This window comes from Saimiri boliviensis, chromosome 5 (assembly GCF_048565385.1).
Source record: "Saimiri boliviensis isolate mSaiBol1 chromosome 5, mSaiBol1.pri, whole genome shotgun sequence".
Lineage (NCBI taxonomy): Eukaryota > Metazoa > Chordata > Mammalia > Primates > Cebidae > Saimiri > Saimiri boliviensis.
The window spans coordinates 131,318,605-131,335,713 of NC_133453.1; the positions used below are offsets into that span (position 1 = coordinate 131,318,605).

At 40.0% G+C, this 17,109-nt stretch overlaps 1 protein-coding gene across 5 annotated transcripts in view; it reads left to right on the plus strand.

The window, feature by feature from the left end:
• The window catches only part of AGBL1 (AGBL carboxypeptidase 1), a 945,533-nt gene that overhangs the window by 686,027 nt on the left and 242,397 nt on the right, over positions 1-17,109 (plus strand). The gene's annotated exons all lie outside the window — the stretch shown is intronic.

Here is a 17,109-nt window from a genome sequence, read left to right on the forward strand (position 1 = left end):
ACATAAATAAATTTACAAGAAACAACCCATCAAAAAGTGGGTGAAGAATATGAACAGATACTTCTCAAAAGAAGACATTTAGGCAGCCAAGAAACATATTTAGAAAAGCTCATCACCACTGGTCATTAGAGAAATGCAAATTGAAACCACAATGAGATTCCATCTCATGCCAGTTAGAATGGTGATCATTAAAAAGTTAGGAAACAACAGATGCTGAAGAGGATGTGGAGAAATAGGAATGCTTTGTTGGTGGGAGTGTAAATTAGTTCAACCATTATGGAAGACAGTGTGGCGATTCCTCAAGGATCTAGAACGAGAAATACCATTTGACCCAGCAATCCCACTACTGGGTATATACCCAAAAGATTATAGATCATTCTACCATAAAGACACATGCATCTGTATGTTTATTGCAGCACTATTCACAATAGCAAAGACTTGGAACCAGCCCAAATGCCCATCACTGTTAGACTGGAAAAAGAAAATGTGGCACATACAACCATGAAATACCATGCAGCCATAAAAAAAGGATGAGTTCATGTCCTTTTCAGGGACATGGATGAAGCTGGAAACAATCATTCACAGCAAACTAACACAGAAAGAGAAAACCAAACACTGCACGTTCTCATTCATAAGTGGGAACTGAACAAAGATGACACATGGACACAGGGAGGGAAACATCACACACTGGGGCCTGTCAGCAGGTGGAGGGCTAGGGGATGGATAGCATTAGGAGAAATACCTAATGTAGACGACAGGTTGATGGGTACAGCAAACCACCATGGCACACGTATACCTATGTAACAAACCTTCACTTTCTGCACATGTATTCCAGAACTTGTAGTATAATAAAAAATAAAATAGAATAAAAATAACAACAAAAAGTGTTAAATATCTTAAAGTGAGTAACATTGAATTTGACATCTAAGGGTAAGAATAAATTCATTTGATATGAATAACAACATTTTGGTCTCCGTGAAAAAAGTGAAAGTAATTCCATGTAACAGAGATGGAATGGAATACAAGACTAAGTTTCAAAAAGATCACAGATAAAAAATATAATTGTTGAAAATAAAGCATTCACAATGATTCATTTGTGTGACAGAATGGTATATTATGTTATGTTGATGAATTTTTGCCTTTTTATGTGATGGCCATAGATGTCAATGGATAGTATAAACATGTCGATAATGTCGTCAGCATTAATGACAATAGTAATAGTTGTTATTTATTGAGCATTTACTGTTTTCCTGTGGTAGTACTGAAAGTATTATGAGCCTTATTTTGTGTAATTCTTAAACCAATCTTCTGAGGTAGTGTTTCAGACACCTCTGAGGTGCTGCTTCAGATCTACTCAGCTTCACTTATCTCTGGAACCCCTGGCTACTTGTTCCATCCCAGTTGCCTCTGTAGTAACTAAGTAGGCATGTGATCCAACCAACATCCACCTTACTTCATACCTCTGCTGGTCACCTTTCAGCTCCAGTCTCAGGATTTCCTAACATCCCCTGAGAAATACAGTGCTACAGGACCTGTTCACTGTCCATGTGTGCACAGCCCTGAAGTACAGGGATTTATTGCCAATTGGGATGAGCTTATGACCAATGGAAAATGGAATTTAGTGAATATATTGGCCTCCTTTTTTCCCCTGGACTAATTTTCCCGTGATACAATATCTTCGTAATACTTCTCACTGGAGAATCTCCTTAGAGTAATGGGTTGTTCCTGAGCACATGTGATCGCCACCACAATGACTCATCTCTGTTATCCCATTCTTCTCTGTTCCATTAACCTCTTCTCAAATTCCTGCTTCTCTAATATTTCTCTTCCAAATAAAATAGTAAAGCACCAGCATTTGCCTTTTTAAATAACTCAGGCTAAGACAATGGCACCAGAACTAGGCTGTTTATAATGTCTGTTCTGCAGTGGCATCACCATCTCTGTGACCTTCACCTGTGCATAATTGGGATGAGGTGAAGGTGGAATGCAAAGCATGGGATATGTGGTGGTTGTGGTGATGGAAGGAAATGGGTACAATGACAAATATAGGAATTGTGGAGCAGGATGGTGTTCTGTGGTTAGCAAGTCTATGCAAACCTACCCCTAAAAGTCCAAGAAAGCTGAGAAGCCAAAGAAAGATGCTGACATATGCAGTTTCTCAGGAAAAAAAAGATAAATCTAGCAGTGACCTATAACAGAAACCATGTCTGTGTTTTGGGCAATGGCAAGACAAGATGTTGGATCCCCATATCATTACCCCTCACACCCAGCTAAACCGTAGAGAAAGGGATGTGTAGGATAATTACTGAAGAACAGGATTTAAGTAAGTTTAATAACATCAGGGTTGTCTTGACCTAAGGGCAGGAATTATGGTAAGTACATGCTCTTTCACAAGGAAGCGTAGGTATTATAAAAATCTTAGAGGCACTCCTGTACTGGGGTTAAACAGAAGTCAACCTGGCAGATTAGCAGCCAAGATGGAGTTGCTTTAGTGTCAACAGATGGCTTTTGTTAGCAATGCTAGTAGCCTTGACAATGGAAAATGATAGGCTCAGGTCAAATGCTAGCTTAAGTCATGCAATGAAACCTGGATTGCTTTTATAACAGCTTTTAGTAATACCCTTTTCTTCTGTAGCTATAAAGCATACGGAACTGAAAATCAGGCACAGATTCCATCATAAGGGTAACAGAGCTGCTAATGAACCCAAATGCTTACCTTTAATAAGTTACTTTTAAAAATTAGGGCCTTGAGAGAAAAAGGGTGGGACATAAAACTTGACATACAGATATTGGATGAACATGTCTGAGAATCTTTAATCTCTAAATTCCCTTGAGTTCCTCAGGCCAGTAGAAGTAACCCCCTCTCAATTGCTGCAGAACAGTCTGTCAGTGCCTTGAAATTTGCAATATCTTCAACTGAAGAGGGAGCCTTGCAAGACAGTACTTATACACTTCAAGAGTCTTTCTCCTATCCTTCACTGCCTCCAGGCCAATAATCAGGGTTAGGTCTTAGCACAGACCAATTAGGAAAATACAGTCTTGCTCCAGGAAATATAGACTACATGTAATAATAAAATAAAATAAACTGCAGAATCTTGCTAATGTGTCTGAATGAGAAACAGAAGAATCTGTATCAGAATGCATCCTAAATAGGTGAGATTGGAATAGGGAGAAGCAAATGTAGGACTGGACAGGGGAGAATTTATTAACATAGGAGCAATCACCTGAGAATCTGGATTTAATCTTTCATCAAAGACCCTAAAGCAAATTCTGAAAGTCTGCTGTATGCACCATAAAAACAGGCTAAATAAGAAAAATTATATATTCATAGAATCGACATGGAAAAAAATTAACAAAATTCAGTACCCTTTCATTATACCCTTTCATCTCAGAAAATTAGAAATGGAGGATAATTATCTCAACAATAAAAGGCATCTACAAAGAAAAGCAAACAAATAATATTATATTTAGTCATCAAAGGCTAAATATATTCCCCTGAAGATTGTGAACAAGGCAAGCATGTCCATTCTCATCATTACTATTCAACACAGGTCTGGAAGCTCTAGTAAGAACAAGACAAAAGAGAAATAAAAGACGCATATTAGGAAAAAATTAAATCATCTATATTTGCACATTAGATTGTCTATGTAAAACACTCCATGAAACCTATCCTACCCAATCCCCCCAAAAAACTGAAGAACCAATAAATGATGTTATTGGGATTGTGGAATCTAAGATGAACACACAAAAACCAACCACGTTTCTATACTAAAAATGAACATGCTAAAACTACAATTTAAAATATAATACCACTTACAATTGCTTCGAAGAAAAAACAACATCCACATATACCCTTAACAAAACATGTACAAGAATTAAAATTACAAAATGCTGAAGATAGAAACTGAAAATCTAAATAAGTGCAGAGACATACTATGTTCATGGATTGGAAAACTGAATAGAAAAGATTATATTTCTCCCCATATTGATCTATATGTTTAATAAAATTCCTATCAAAATCACAGCAAGATTTTTTCATGAACACAGAAAAGCTTATTCTAAAATTTATATGAAAAGATACACATTCTAGAGTAGCTAAAACAATTTTGACCAAAGAATATAGTGAGATGAATCACTCTACTTGTCATTTGAGATTACTTTGTAGCTATAGTAATCAAGGCATCATGATATTGGCAGGGGAATAGATGTATATAGATCAATAGAACAGAAGAGAGAATTCAGAACTAGGCTGGATGTGGTGACTTACACCTGAAATCCCAGCACTTTGGGAGGCCAAGGCAAGTGGACCACTTGAGGTCAGGAGTCCAAGAGCAGCCTGGCCAACATGGGGAAACCCCATCTCTACTAAAAATACAAAAATTAGTTGAGTGCGGTGGTGCATACCTGTAATCCCAGAAACTTGAGAAGCTGAGGCAGGAGAATCACATACACCCAGGAGGTAGAAGTTATAGTGAGCTGAGATTGTGCCACTGTGCTCCAACCTGAGTGACAGAACAAGACTCTGTATAAAAAAAAAGAGAGAGAGAGAGAGATAAATCAGAACTAGACCTTTACAAATATATTCAGCTAATTTAGACAAAGGTGCAAAAGCAGTTGAAGGGAGGAGTCATTTTAACAAATAGTATAGAAGTAATTGGACATCCATAGGAAAGAAAATGAACCCTGACCTACAACTTACACCTTATCCAAAAATTGGCTGTGTCTTTATGCTTGATGCCAAAAGCATGATCCAATTGGGTTTCATCAATATTAAGAACATTTTTTTTTGGAAAAGACTCATAAAGGAGTTGAAAAGACAAGGTAGAAACTAAAAAAAAAAAAAAAAATTGCAAACCAGATATCTGGGAAAGAACTTTTGTTAAGAATATACTTTAAAAACTCTTACAACTCAACAGTAAAAATTCAAACTGTCCAGTTAGAAAATGGACAAAATGCAAAAAAATGAGACATGCTAGCAAATGAAATATACAGATGGCAAATAGCACTGAAAAATATGTTCAGCATTATTAGTTATAAGGAAAATGAAAAAAGGAAGGAAGGGAAGGGAGGGAGGAGAAGGGAAGGGAGAAAGGAAGGGAAGGAGGAAGACAAAGGGAAGAAAAAACAGTATCAGGATACCTATCAGAATGACTAATTTTTTTTAAGTGATAACACCAAATTCTGATGAAAATGTAGAGAAATTGGATCGCTCATTTATTCCTGGTACAAATGTGACAGATGATAAAGAGATAATAGATTAGATAGATAGATAGATAAGGTAAATTGTAGATAAACATGCAATTGTAAAATACAGAGAGATTCCATGTACCTTTCACCTAGTTCCCTTCATTGGTAACTTCTTGCAAAACAATAATAGTGTATTACAATCAAAATATTTACACTGATATAATGCACTGATTTTATCATATTTCTCCAATTTTGCTTGAACTTATTTGCATGTATGTATGTTTGGATGAATAAAAGAAAAGTACAAAAAAATTCTTTAGAGTAGTTCCTTAAAGCTTCTACACATCAAAGCCCTATACTAAGGAGACAGAGACCCCTTTGCCTATGTAAAAAATGGCAAATATTATTGATGTCCTGGAAAACTAAATGTTGCCAGAGAGTAGAAGATAATCTCAATAGAGATTAGAGGCTGATGCACTGGTGAAGTCTGAGGGATGCAGTGTCTACCTCATGAAGAATATTGAGAATGAAGTCAGAAGAGTCAAGGCAGTGGAAATATTAGAATTGATTTATTATACAACATCTAAAATTCACCATCTGATAATTTTGTTTAGAATTCCCAGAAAACACTCCTTTCACTAAGTCAGTGGTCCTCAAACATGAACTTTAGAATTTCCAGGAAGAGATCAAAATCTCCAGAAGGGCTTGTTAGACTTAGGTTTTTGGGTTCCATACTTGAAGTCTCATTTAGTAGACTCTAAAATTTCAGGTATTAAAATTTGCATTTCAAAAAATATCCTAGGTGCTGTTAATGTTACTGTTCTGAGGTTTACACTTAGAGAGAACTCTGCATTAAGACAGTAAGAAAGGCATTGGGGATGAGGGAGCATCAGCATTGTTGAGAAGTTCAATGGTGGCTGTCCTCTGTAGGCTAGATTTGACCATGGGAGATCTTAACATGGAAATAATCTCCCTAAGACAAATGGTGATGATGAGATTCCGGAATGGCTGAGCCTGGGTAGCAGCACTTAACTATCAAAGACAAGGAGAATATACCTGATATAATTATTATAATGGCTAAGAACACTGTCACGGTAATCTGGATGTCTTGACCTGCAGAGATTTGTAGCAATGTCTGAGATCAAGGTGACTTTTGATTAAAGGCAAAGGTTTACTTTATAAGGAAGGGCCCTGCAATGTCATTGCAAGTAGATGTAGTAAAGATCTCTCTGATTCCTCCCAAAGGGACTTGTGCTAGGATTTCTATGTATGAGGACTAGGAAATAACTATTTTAGGGCAGTTAGAGAGACGTTCTAGAGTTAGGTTTAAGAAAGCCACCTATTTAATGGAATTTGACTCAAGCACATCTCACAGTGGGCCCAGTGGATATATACATCTAGCCTGTGTTTATTTTCCTGGGTCCTGAATGTATGATGGACATAGATTTACTTAATAGCCAGCCATATTGATTATTTGATGTGAAGGCTGTTTTGGTGAGAATGACTAAGTAGAAGCCCCTAAAACCTCCTCTCCCTTTCAGTCATGATACAAATCAGAAGCAAAATTTGTCTTCTTTGAGGAAACTCAGACCACTCATATCACCAAAGCTGTGTAATTATGGAGGGGTAGTGGTCCTCTTCATTTATCCCATTAATAGGTCTAGATCCTCAAAAGCCAGGTGGATTATGGTGGCTACCATCACATAAAAGATGGTAGCTCTATCTGCTCCTTCCTGCTGGGTGTGTTGTTTTCACAGACAATTAACATAGCCTCTGGCACCTCATGTAGGATTTTTTTTTTAACTGTCTTGCTTAGTCACCCAGGCTGGAGTACAGTTGCATGATCATAGCTTACTGCAACCATGGACTCCTGGGCTCAAGAATTCCCCCTGCCTCAGCCTCCTGAATAAGTATGCCTACAAATGCATGCTACCTTGCCCAGGTAATTTCTAAAAAAAATTTTGTAGAGATGGGGTCTCACTCTGTTGCCTAGACTGGTCTCAAACTCCTGGGCTCAACAGATCCTCCTGCTTCAGCTTCCCAAAGTTCTGAAATTATAGACGTGAGCCACTGTGCCCAGCCTTTTGTACAAGTTATTTATGGAAAATGATTTCTTGATAATTCTAGCAGGCTGAATAATAATCCACAAATATGTCCATATCATAATCCCAGTAATCTATAAATTTTAATGTACATGGAAAAAAAGGATTTCACAGATGTGATTAAGTGCAGAATTTCGAGATGGAAAGATTAGAAATTATGCTGGTTGGCCTGATGTAATCATACAGGTCCTTATAAATAGGATTAAGAGGGTCAGAGCCAGAAGAAAGCAATGTGGTAACAGGAGCAGAGACTAGAGATGCTTTTTGAAGATGGAGGAAGGGGCTACAAGCTAAGTAACACCAGGGGTCTCTAGAAGTAGAAAGCAGAAGATCTAGAAAAGGCAAAGAAATGAGTTTTTCTCTAAAACTCCAGAAGGGAGCCCTTCTGACACCTTGCTTTTAGCCCAGTGAAGATAATTACAGACGTGGTTTTCAGAAATATGAGAGAATAAATTTGTATTAAGAAACCAAATTTCTGCTAATTTTTGCAACAGCCATAGGAAAGGAATATACTATCAGTATCAGCAAAAAGGATTAACACAGTGCAAATTACTCAGTGCCTCCACCAAGTCTGTGATAAAGTTAAAAATTTTATATACAGTCATATATAATTCATACAGTCATAAAGTTCAAAATTATATATATATTATATATATGGTATAATATTGTATATATAGTATATATATAATTGAATATATTATTGTCCCTAAATTGATGACACAATGTTGATTGAACCTACTGAGTAGGAAATGGCAAATATTATTGATGTCCTGGAGAATTACATGTTGCCATAAAGTAGAAGATAATCTCAGCAGAGACTCATGGAGCGATGCATTGGTGAAGTTCAGAGGGACGCAGTCTCTACCATATGCTAGGACTGTCTAAGGTTAAGGATAAGTTGTTAGGCTTTGTACTTTCTACTGCTAAGTAAGAGAAATAACACTTAGTGGGCTTCTTAGAATTTTAGGAGCGTATGCCACATACGAGAATACTGCTCCACCTTGGAAGACCACAAGGGCCACGTGGGCTCTGATAAAGAGAAGCCTCTGCAACAGGCTCAGAATGCAATGCAGGCTGCCCTTCCACTCATGCCATATGACCTGTAAATCGAATGGTGTCAGATGTTGCAGTGGTAAAGAATGATTATGTGTTGTTACTCTGAAAAACCCTAATTAGATATTTACAGTTCACATGCCACATTTCTGAAGCAAGATCAGGCTTTCTGTGGAAGAGAACCACTAGCCATTTGAAAAACAGCAGTAGAACTATTTGGTCATTTCAAATGGAAAGAAAAGTGATCTGAGAAAAGGACACACAGACTTCTGGGCTTTGAGAAATGGCTGAGCTTCTTGCATAGGATTCTGGGTGGAATTAAACTTGATCAGAGACAAGCAGATTTGAGGGGGAGATATAGTCACAAACCTGTAGGAATGGGCCCAAAGTATACAGATATTTTTATTTTTTAAACAATATAATACTTATTAAATTTTGTTACTATTTTATAACGTAGATTTATTGACTTTGCGTTGGAAATATTAGTCGTATGCATTTGCTTAGTTCACTGCAGAATCTTTAGCACCCTGGGCTAAGGATTAAATGCCCATAGTATACCACATTTATTACAATAGCCAAGAATGCTGCTACACATTTCCACACATACCCAGGAGGGTACTTGGTTCTCATTCTACTTGAGAATGACTTAATACCATAAAAACTTACCACCAGGTATGATTCTTAAAATACAGTAACTTTATATATTTCCAATTTCAAAAGTTAGATGTATTTAAATTATTTTAAATATTTTATTATTTGTTTTAATCTTTTTTGGCAGTATAACACATACTCTGCTCTCAGAATTAAGTTTTAAAGAATACAATTCAATAAAATTTTTTACCTACATATTCTACCCATGTAATCACCATCCAGGTTAAGATGTCGGATATTTTTAGGACTTCAGAAATCTTCATGACCCTTTTCAATCAACCTTCTCTCAGAGGTTAACTTCTAGTCTAACTTCTATCACCATATATTAGTTTGGCCTGTCTTTGAACCTTATTAAGAAAAGAATCATAGTAAACATTCATATCTCTGTCTTTCTTTAATCATTCCAGAAAGCATCTACCACCAAGCAGGATTCAGTCACCAGGTAAACAGAATGACTCATCCAGTCATGTGAACTAGTCTCTGACCTGTTTATCCTAGTGTTGGTGCAATTAGTCCATGAACATGTGGTCCTGGTGGTAAAGATGGAGGCTACATGAAAACCCAACAGCATAAGCTCTCTCTTATCTAGTTACTGTCAGGACCTATTAGTGTCCATCCCATCAGCAACAAACACTGGGCCTTTCATGTGGCTCCATTTCTTTAAAAGGCTAGCCATTAATAGCAGAGAGGCCAATTATTCTAAACTTTTTTTTTTATTATGAAAGGGTATTAGTTTGCCCTTATGGGACTTAGTAGGTACTCCAGGCTATGATTTTGTCTTTTTTGTCAGCAAGAACTGCACCCATACCACCCTCAGAGTACTTACAAAATGTTTGCATGGCATCTTATACAACAATGCCTCAGATTAAGTCACCTGTTGTATTAGTCTGTTCTCATGCTGCTAATAAAGACATACCCAAGACTGGGTAATTTATAAAGGAAAGAGGTTTAATGTACTCATAGTTCCACATGGCTGGGGGTGGGGGGCTCACAATTATGGCAGAAGGCAGAGGAGGAACAAAGTCATGTCTTAGGTGGCTGCAGGCAAAAGACGGCATGTGCAGGGGAACTCTTCTATAGAAAACCATCAGAGCTCATGAGACTTAGTCACTATCATGCGAACAGCATGGGAAAGACCTGCCCTCATGATTCAATTACCTCCCCCTGGGTTCCTCCCACAACACATGAGGATTATGGGAGCTAAAATTCGAGATGCGATTTGGGTGGGGACACAGTCAAAACATACCATTAAATCCCTGGCTCTTCCGAAATCTCATGTTCTCATATTTCAAAACAAGTGATGCCTTCCTAACAGTTTTGCAAAGTCGTAACTCATTTTAGCATTAACTCAACAGCCCATAGTCCAAAGTCTCATCTGAGACAAGGCAAGTCACTTCTACCTATGAACTTGTAAAATCAAAAGCAAGTTAGTTACTTCCTAGACACAATGTGGGTACAGGTATTGGGTAAATACACCCATTCCAAATGGGAGAAATGGCTAAAACAAAGGGGGCTACAGGCCTCATGCAAGTCTGAAATCCAGGCCAATCAAATCTTAAAGCTTCAAAATCATCTCTTTTGACACCATGTCTCACATCTAGGTCATGCTGATGCAAGAGCTGGTTTCCTATGGTCTTGGGCAGCTCCACCCTATGGCTTTGCAGGATACAGCTTCCCTCCTGGCTGCTTTCATGGGCTGGTATTGAGTGCCTGCAGCTTTCCCAGGCACATGCTGCAAGCTGTCAATGGATCTATAATTCTGGGGTCTGGAGGGCAGTGGCTTGCTTCTCACACCTCCACTAGGCAGTGCCCCAGTGGGGAAATCTGTGTAGGGGCTTGCACCCCACATCTCCCTTTTGCACTGCCTTAGCAGGGGTTCTCCATGAAGGGTCCTCCCCTACAGCTCACCTCTGCCTGGATTTCCATGTGTTTCCATACATTTTCTGAAATCTAGGCAAAGGTTGTCCAACCTCAATTCTTGACTTCTGTGTCCCTGCAGGCACACCACCACATGTAAGCTGCCAAGGCTTGGGGCTTGCACCCTCTGAAGCAACAGCCTGAGCTCTATGTTGGCCCCTTTTAACCATGGCTGGGATGCAGGCCACTAAGACCCAGACTGCACAAAGCAGCAAAGCCCTGAACCAGGCTCACAAAACCACACTTCCGTCCTAGGCCTCCAGGCCTGTAATGGGAAGGTGTGCTGTAAAGTCCTCTCAGATGCCCTGGAGACATTTTCTCCATTGTTTTGGTGACTAGCATTTGGCTCTTTGTTACTTAGGCAAATTGCTGCAGCTGGCTTGAATTTCTTCTCAGAAAAATGGGTTTTTCTTTTCTACCCCATCGTAAGGCTGCAAATTTTCTGAATGTTTATACTCTGCTTCCCTTTTAACATAAGTTCCAATTACAAATGATATATTTGTGAATATATAAAACTAATGTTATTAACAGTACCCAAGTCACCTCTTGAATGCTTTCCTGCTCAGAAATTTCTTCCACCAGATGCCCTAAATCATTTCTTTCAAGTTCAAAGTTTGACAAATGTCTAGGACGGGGCAAAATGCCACCAGTCTCTGTGCTAAAACATAAAAACAGTCACACCTTTGCTTCAGTTTCCAAAAAGTTGCTCATCCATCTGAGACCACCTCAGCCTGGACTTTACTGCCCATATCACTATCAGCATTTTGGTCAAAGCCATTCAGCAAAGCTCTAGGAAGTTTCAAACTTTCCCACATCTTCCTGCCTTCTTCTGAGCCCTCCAAACTGTTCCAACCTCTGTCTGTTACCCAGTTCTAAAGTCACATCCACATTTTCAGGTATCTTTATAGCAGCACCCCACTATACTGGTACCAATTCACTGTATTCGCCTGTTCTCATGCTGCTAACAAAGACATACCTGAGATGGGGTAATTTATAAAGGAAAGAGGTTTAATGGACTTAAATTTACACATGGCTAGGGAGGCCTCACAATCATGGTGGAAGGCAGAGGAGGGACAAAGTCATGTCTCACATGACAGCAAGCAAGCAAGAGCCTATGGAGGGAACTCCTCTTTCTAAAACCATCAGATCTCATGAGACTTACTATCATGAGAACAGCACAGGAAAGACCCACCCCCATGATTCAATTACTTCCCGCTGGGTTTCTCCCATGACACGTGGACATTTTTGGAGCTACAATTCAAGATGAGATTTAGGTGGGACACAGCCAAACCATATCACCCATTTAATGGCAAAAAGAGTATGTCCTTGGGCACATGCCCATGAGATCCACAAATCACATAATGTAATCATGTAATTTAAAAGGGAAACGGAGTATAAAATTTGCAGCCTCATGATGCAGTAGAAAAGAAAAACCCTATTTCTGAAGAGAAATTTAAGCTGGCTACAGAAATTTGCATAAGTTGCAAGGAGCCTAATGTTAATCCCCCAGACCATGGGGAAAATGTCTCCAGGACACGTCAGAGAACTTCATATGGCCCCTTCCATTACAAGCTCAGAGGCCCATGAGGAAAAAGTGGTTTTGTGGGCCAGGCCCATGGTCCCCCTGTGTACAGTCTAGGGACTTGGTGCTCTGTGTCCCAGCTGCTCCAACTGTGGCTGAAAGGGGCCAACATACAGCTCGGGCTGTGGATTCAGAGGGTGGAAGCCCAAGCCTTGGCAGATTCCACGTGATATTGAGCCTGCAGGTGCACAGAAGTCAACAATTGAGGTTTAGGAACCTCCACCTAGATTTCAGAAGATGTATGGAAATGCCTGGATGCCCAGGCAGAAGTTTGCTGCAGGGGCGAGGCCCTCATAGGAAACCTGTGCTAGGGCAGTATGAAAGGAAAATGTGTGGCTGGAGCCTCCATACAGAGTCCTTACTGGGGCTCTGCCTAGTGGAGCTGTGAGAAGAGGGCCCCCATCCTCCAGACCCCAGAATGGTAGATCCACCGACAACTTACACCATAGGCCTAGAAAGGCCACAGACACGGTCAGCCCATGAAAGCAGCCAGGAGGGATGCTGTGCCCTGTAAAGCCACAGGGGCAGAGCTGCTCAAGACCCCATGGGAACCCACCTTTTGCATCAGCGTGACCCGGATGTGAGGCCTGGAGTCAAAAGAGATCATTTTGGAGCTTTAAAATTTGACTGCCTCACTGGATTTCAGACTTACATGGGCCCTGTAACCCCTTTATTTTTCCTAATGTCTCTGATTTGAAATAATTGTGTTTACCCAATACCTGTACCTTCATTGAATCTAGATAGTAACCCACTTGCTTTTGATTTTGCAGGCTCATAGGCAGAAGGGACTTGCCTTGTCTGAGATGACACTTTGGCCTGTGGACTTTTGGGTTAATGCTGATATGAATTAAGACTTTGGGGGACTGTTGGGAAGGCATGATTTGTTTTCAAATGTGAGGATATGAGATTTGGAGGGGCCAGGGGTGGGATGATACGGTTTGGCTCTGTGTCCCCTCACAAATCTCAACTTGAATTGTATTTCCCTGAATTCCCACATGTTGTGGGAGGGTCCTAGTGGGAGGTAATTGAATCATGGGGTCTCTGGTCTTTCCTGTGGTATTATTTTGATGGTGAATAAATCCACGAGATCTGACAGTTTTATCAGCGGTTTCCTGCTTTTGCTTCTTCCTCATTTTTCTCTTGTTGCCACCATGTAAAACTTGCCTTTTGCCTCCAGCCATGATTCTCAGGCCTCCCCAGCCATGTGGAACTGTAAGTCCAATTAAACCTGCTTTTCTTCCCAGTTTCATGGATGTCTTTATCAGCGGCAGGAAAACGAACTAATACAGTACTCCATCACCACGTTTCAGACCTAAGAGAATACTTGAATAGCCTGCTAAAGCTCAAATAGAGCAGCATCTCAGAACAACATTCCGAACAGCTGGGACACTATTTTCTTTGACTGAGAACATGCCCAGAATCAACAAGAGTACATAGTGCTATGTCCCCAGTAACTAAGATACATGGGTCCAGAAATCAATGTGTAAAAATAGAATTTACACATCTCAGCCTCACTCCCGGCAACTCAGTTCCTATTTTGTATTTTTCACCTTGAAAACTCAGCCTCTTCCTAATTAAAGAAACTAAGGTTTCCTAAAAAGAAGGCTTGTGCCAGGGGACACATTTAGTTTTCTGCAGAACTGAAAGCTACAACTCTCATAAGCCCATATTGGGCTTATGAACCAGCAAACAAGAAAAGAGCTACTGTACTGGAGGTGGGTAACTTTGATCATTATGAGGCACTATGGTTTCTCCTACACAGTGGAGAGAAGGAAGCCCTATGTTGGGATCCTAGAGAATTCAATGGTGCATCTTTGTGTTTCTGTACCCAAAAACAAAGGTAAAAGCAAGTGTCTGCAGAAATCATGGTATCCCAGTAATAGATGCAAGGCAACTAAGAGTTCAGACTCTATAGGGATGAAGTTCTGGGTCACTCCATGAGGCAAGCAATCCAGACCAGCTCAAGTGCTGGTCCAGTGTGCAAGAAATCAAAAAAAGGGAAGTAGAAAAGGGAGATCGTGATTGGCATGGTCTCAGAATCAGCTCTACGGCACCAGGGAATTTAGCCTGTTTCATAAACACTCTTGCCTTAATCCTTCTCAGAAATCATAGCTGCCACCAGCTGAAGAGAGCTCTATGAATAATTTACAGGCCCTCTTAGGGATAAAATTAGGATCTGCTCATAAAAATAGAAGCACCTCTATATTGTGAGAGACTGGAATAATAAAAGGGCACGTGTGGATCTGAGTGCCACGAGGGGAGCCCCGTATCAGGCACCTCCTTTTGTGCTCTCTCTGATCCTTTTGACCTCGTGTGTCTCTAGGCTGGTTGTTTTGCCAGGTTATCACTAGGCAACCAACTGTGCATGGACTTTGACCCACTTCACTGGGATACAACCCAAAAGACGTTGCCCATGCCAGGCCACTGTCACCTTTGACACTGGAGCTTCTCTGTTGACATGAAAGCATGAGATGCCATGAGATCAAAGTGGCATGTACAAGCCAGAAGAGTGGGAAAGTTAATTTCTTTGGGGGAAGACCTATGAAACATTAAGATCCAGAGGATAAATTCTTCTTCTTTCCTTTCCTGTGGACTGTCTTGAGAAGCAGTACTTCTTAAGACTACTCTAAAGACAGTCCCATGATATTTAGCAACTGTGTTCACCTGCCACCGTGCAGTGACCAGTTTAGTAAGGTATCTGCATATGGCTTCTCTTATCTGACTCACTTCCCTTTTCCAGACTCTGGCTTCTCTAGTATTACATTTACTGGTTAATTAGTGGCCTCAGGCTCTTTTTTCTGGGTAGTCCAGGCTAAGACAGATGTATATTATTTTATCCCCATTTTATAGATGAGAAACTGAGGCAAAAAAAAGTGAAGCAACTCACTAGGATCATATATGTAGTTCATTCATACCTAGGTCAGCCCGGCTTACATCTAGATCTTAATTCATATATTTAATAGAAGACATGATCTAGTTGCTGAAAACAGTTGGGATGGTAAAAATCAATCCTGTAGACTAAGCAGTCATGGTTTGAATGGGGTGGTGTATAATGTATAACGGAGTCCTGAACTGTAAATGATCAGGAGAGGTGATGTGATAATTACTCAGTAGGAGTAAATAAAAGGCTGTTGCCTTGTAGTGTGGCATAGACCAGTGTAGGGACACTATTCTGCCATTTGGAAATAGTGTAGAAAAAGCATTCTGTAAGAGAAGTCTACGGTGTTTCTGGTAAACAGGTTTTAAAAAGGGAGAAGAGAGAGAGAGGAAGGAAAGAGTAGAAGGAAAAAAATTAAGACATGACCACAGGGTGAAGGAATTTCCCTAACACATTAGTAGGTGAAATATATGGCTAACGCAAAAGCGGTGAATAGTTAGGATCTGAGCTGAAAGTTTACAAGAATTGGGATATAAATGACTATAGCAGGAGATCTGGGCAGGGAACGAAGGGGCCTTAGGTGGCAAGAAGGTAGGTGTGGAGCAGATATCAGAAGCTGGACCTCCCGTCATGCACAGAAATATATGTACGGTCCATATATGTACGATCCATTGACCCCTATCAAGAAAAGTCTATCTTCTTTCATTCACACAGGCCTATGCGCCAGCTCCCACCCACAAAGTGAAGGAAAAACAGTTTCTTATCTGTGATCAAGTCTGTTATTGAACAAGAACGTGCTGCTTCTAACTTACTCCTTGACTAAACTGTATTTATTTATATTCTGCAGTCTTACAAAGAAAACCTCTCCTACCCTTAAAAACATGAGAGGCAGAAGTTCAGTTTTATACAGCTAAACAGAGATTGCCTGTTTAAAGAAAAATCTGGAGATTGGTACTGGATGAAAAGAATATTCACTGAATTTAAAATACTGGAGATTATGCTCTGAAGTCTAATAGCTTATTTATTCAATAGGCCACATGGGTAGCCCTGAAAATAGAAGCTGATGAAATCAAGGCGGGGAAGCAGAGAAGGTCAGTGACTTAAGAGTTAAGATAACACAGAACCAGCTCTCAGATCTTAGTCCTTTCAGTAGAAGTAATTTTTTCAAAGGTAATAGCGTACCAATTTACACTAAGATCTCAACTGTAAATTAATTAACATAGTGGCAGGGCTGAAAGAAATGCTCCAGACACACCACCATCAGGCAACAGTGTCTTAACTTACCCTTCAGTTTCCACTCTCTCCTAAGTCCTTCAACAGTCTGTTCTCACACCCCAATAAGAACTCTCCTTTAAAGAGTCTTGTCATATTATCTCCTCCTTCAAGCCATGCCATACTTCCCTTTGCATAAGAAATAAAATTCAAACTCTTTATCCTGGTCCCAGTGGCCTAGCTCCAGCCTGCCTCTCTCACCTCCTGTGGGTACCCTCCCCCTCACTCTCACCACATGTTCCAGTCATACTAGCATTTGTTCTCTTCTTCAGTGCCTTACTCTTTTTGCGGCAGGTCTCTAATCATTAGGGCTCAGCTGAAAGACTCCATCTCAGAGGGACCTTCTGCAACTTCCCAGATAGCAGTAGCCATTCCTCCTATGTCTTGTCCCTAGAACATCACTCTTTTGTTTCCTTTATGTTAATTGTCATGATCTGAAACTATCTTGCTTATGTATTTATTTGTTC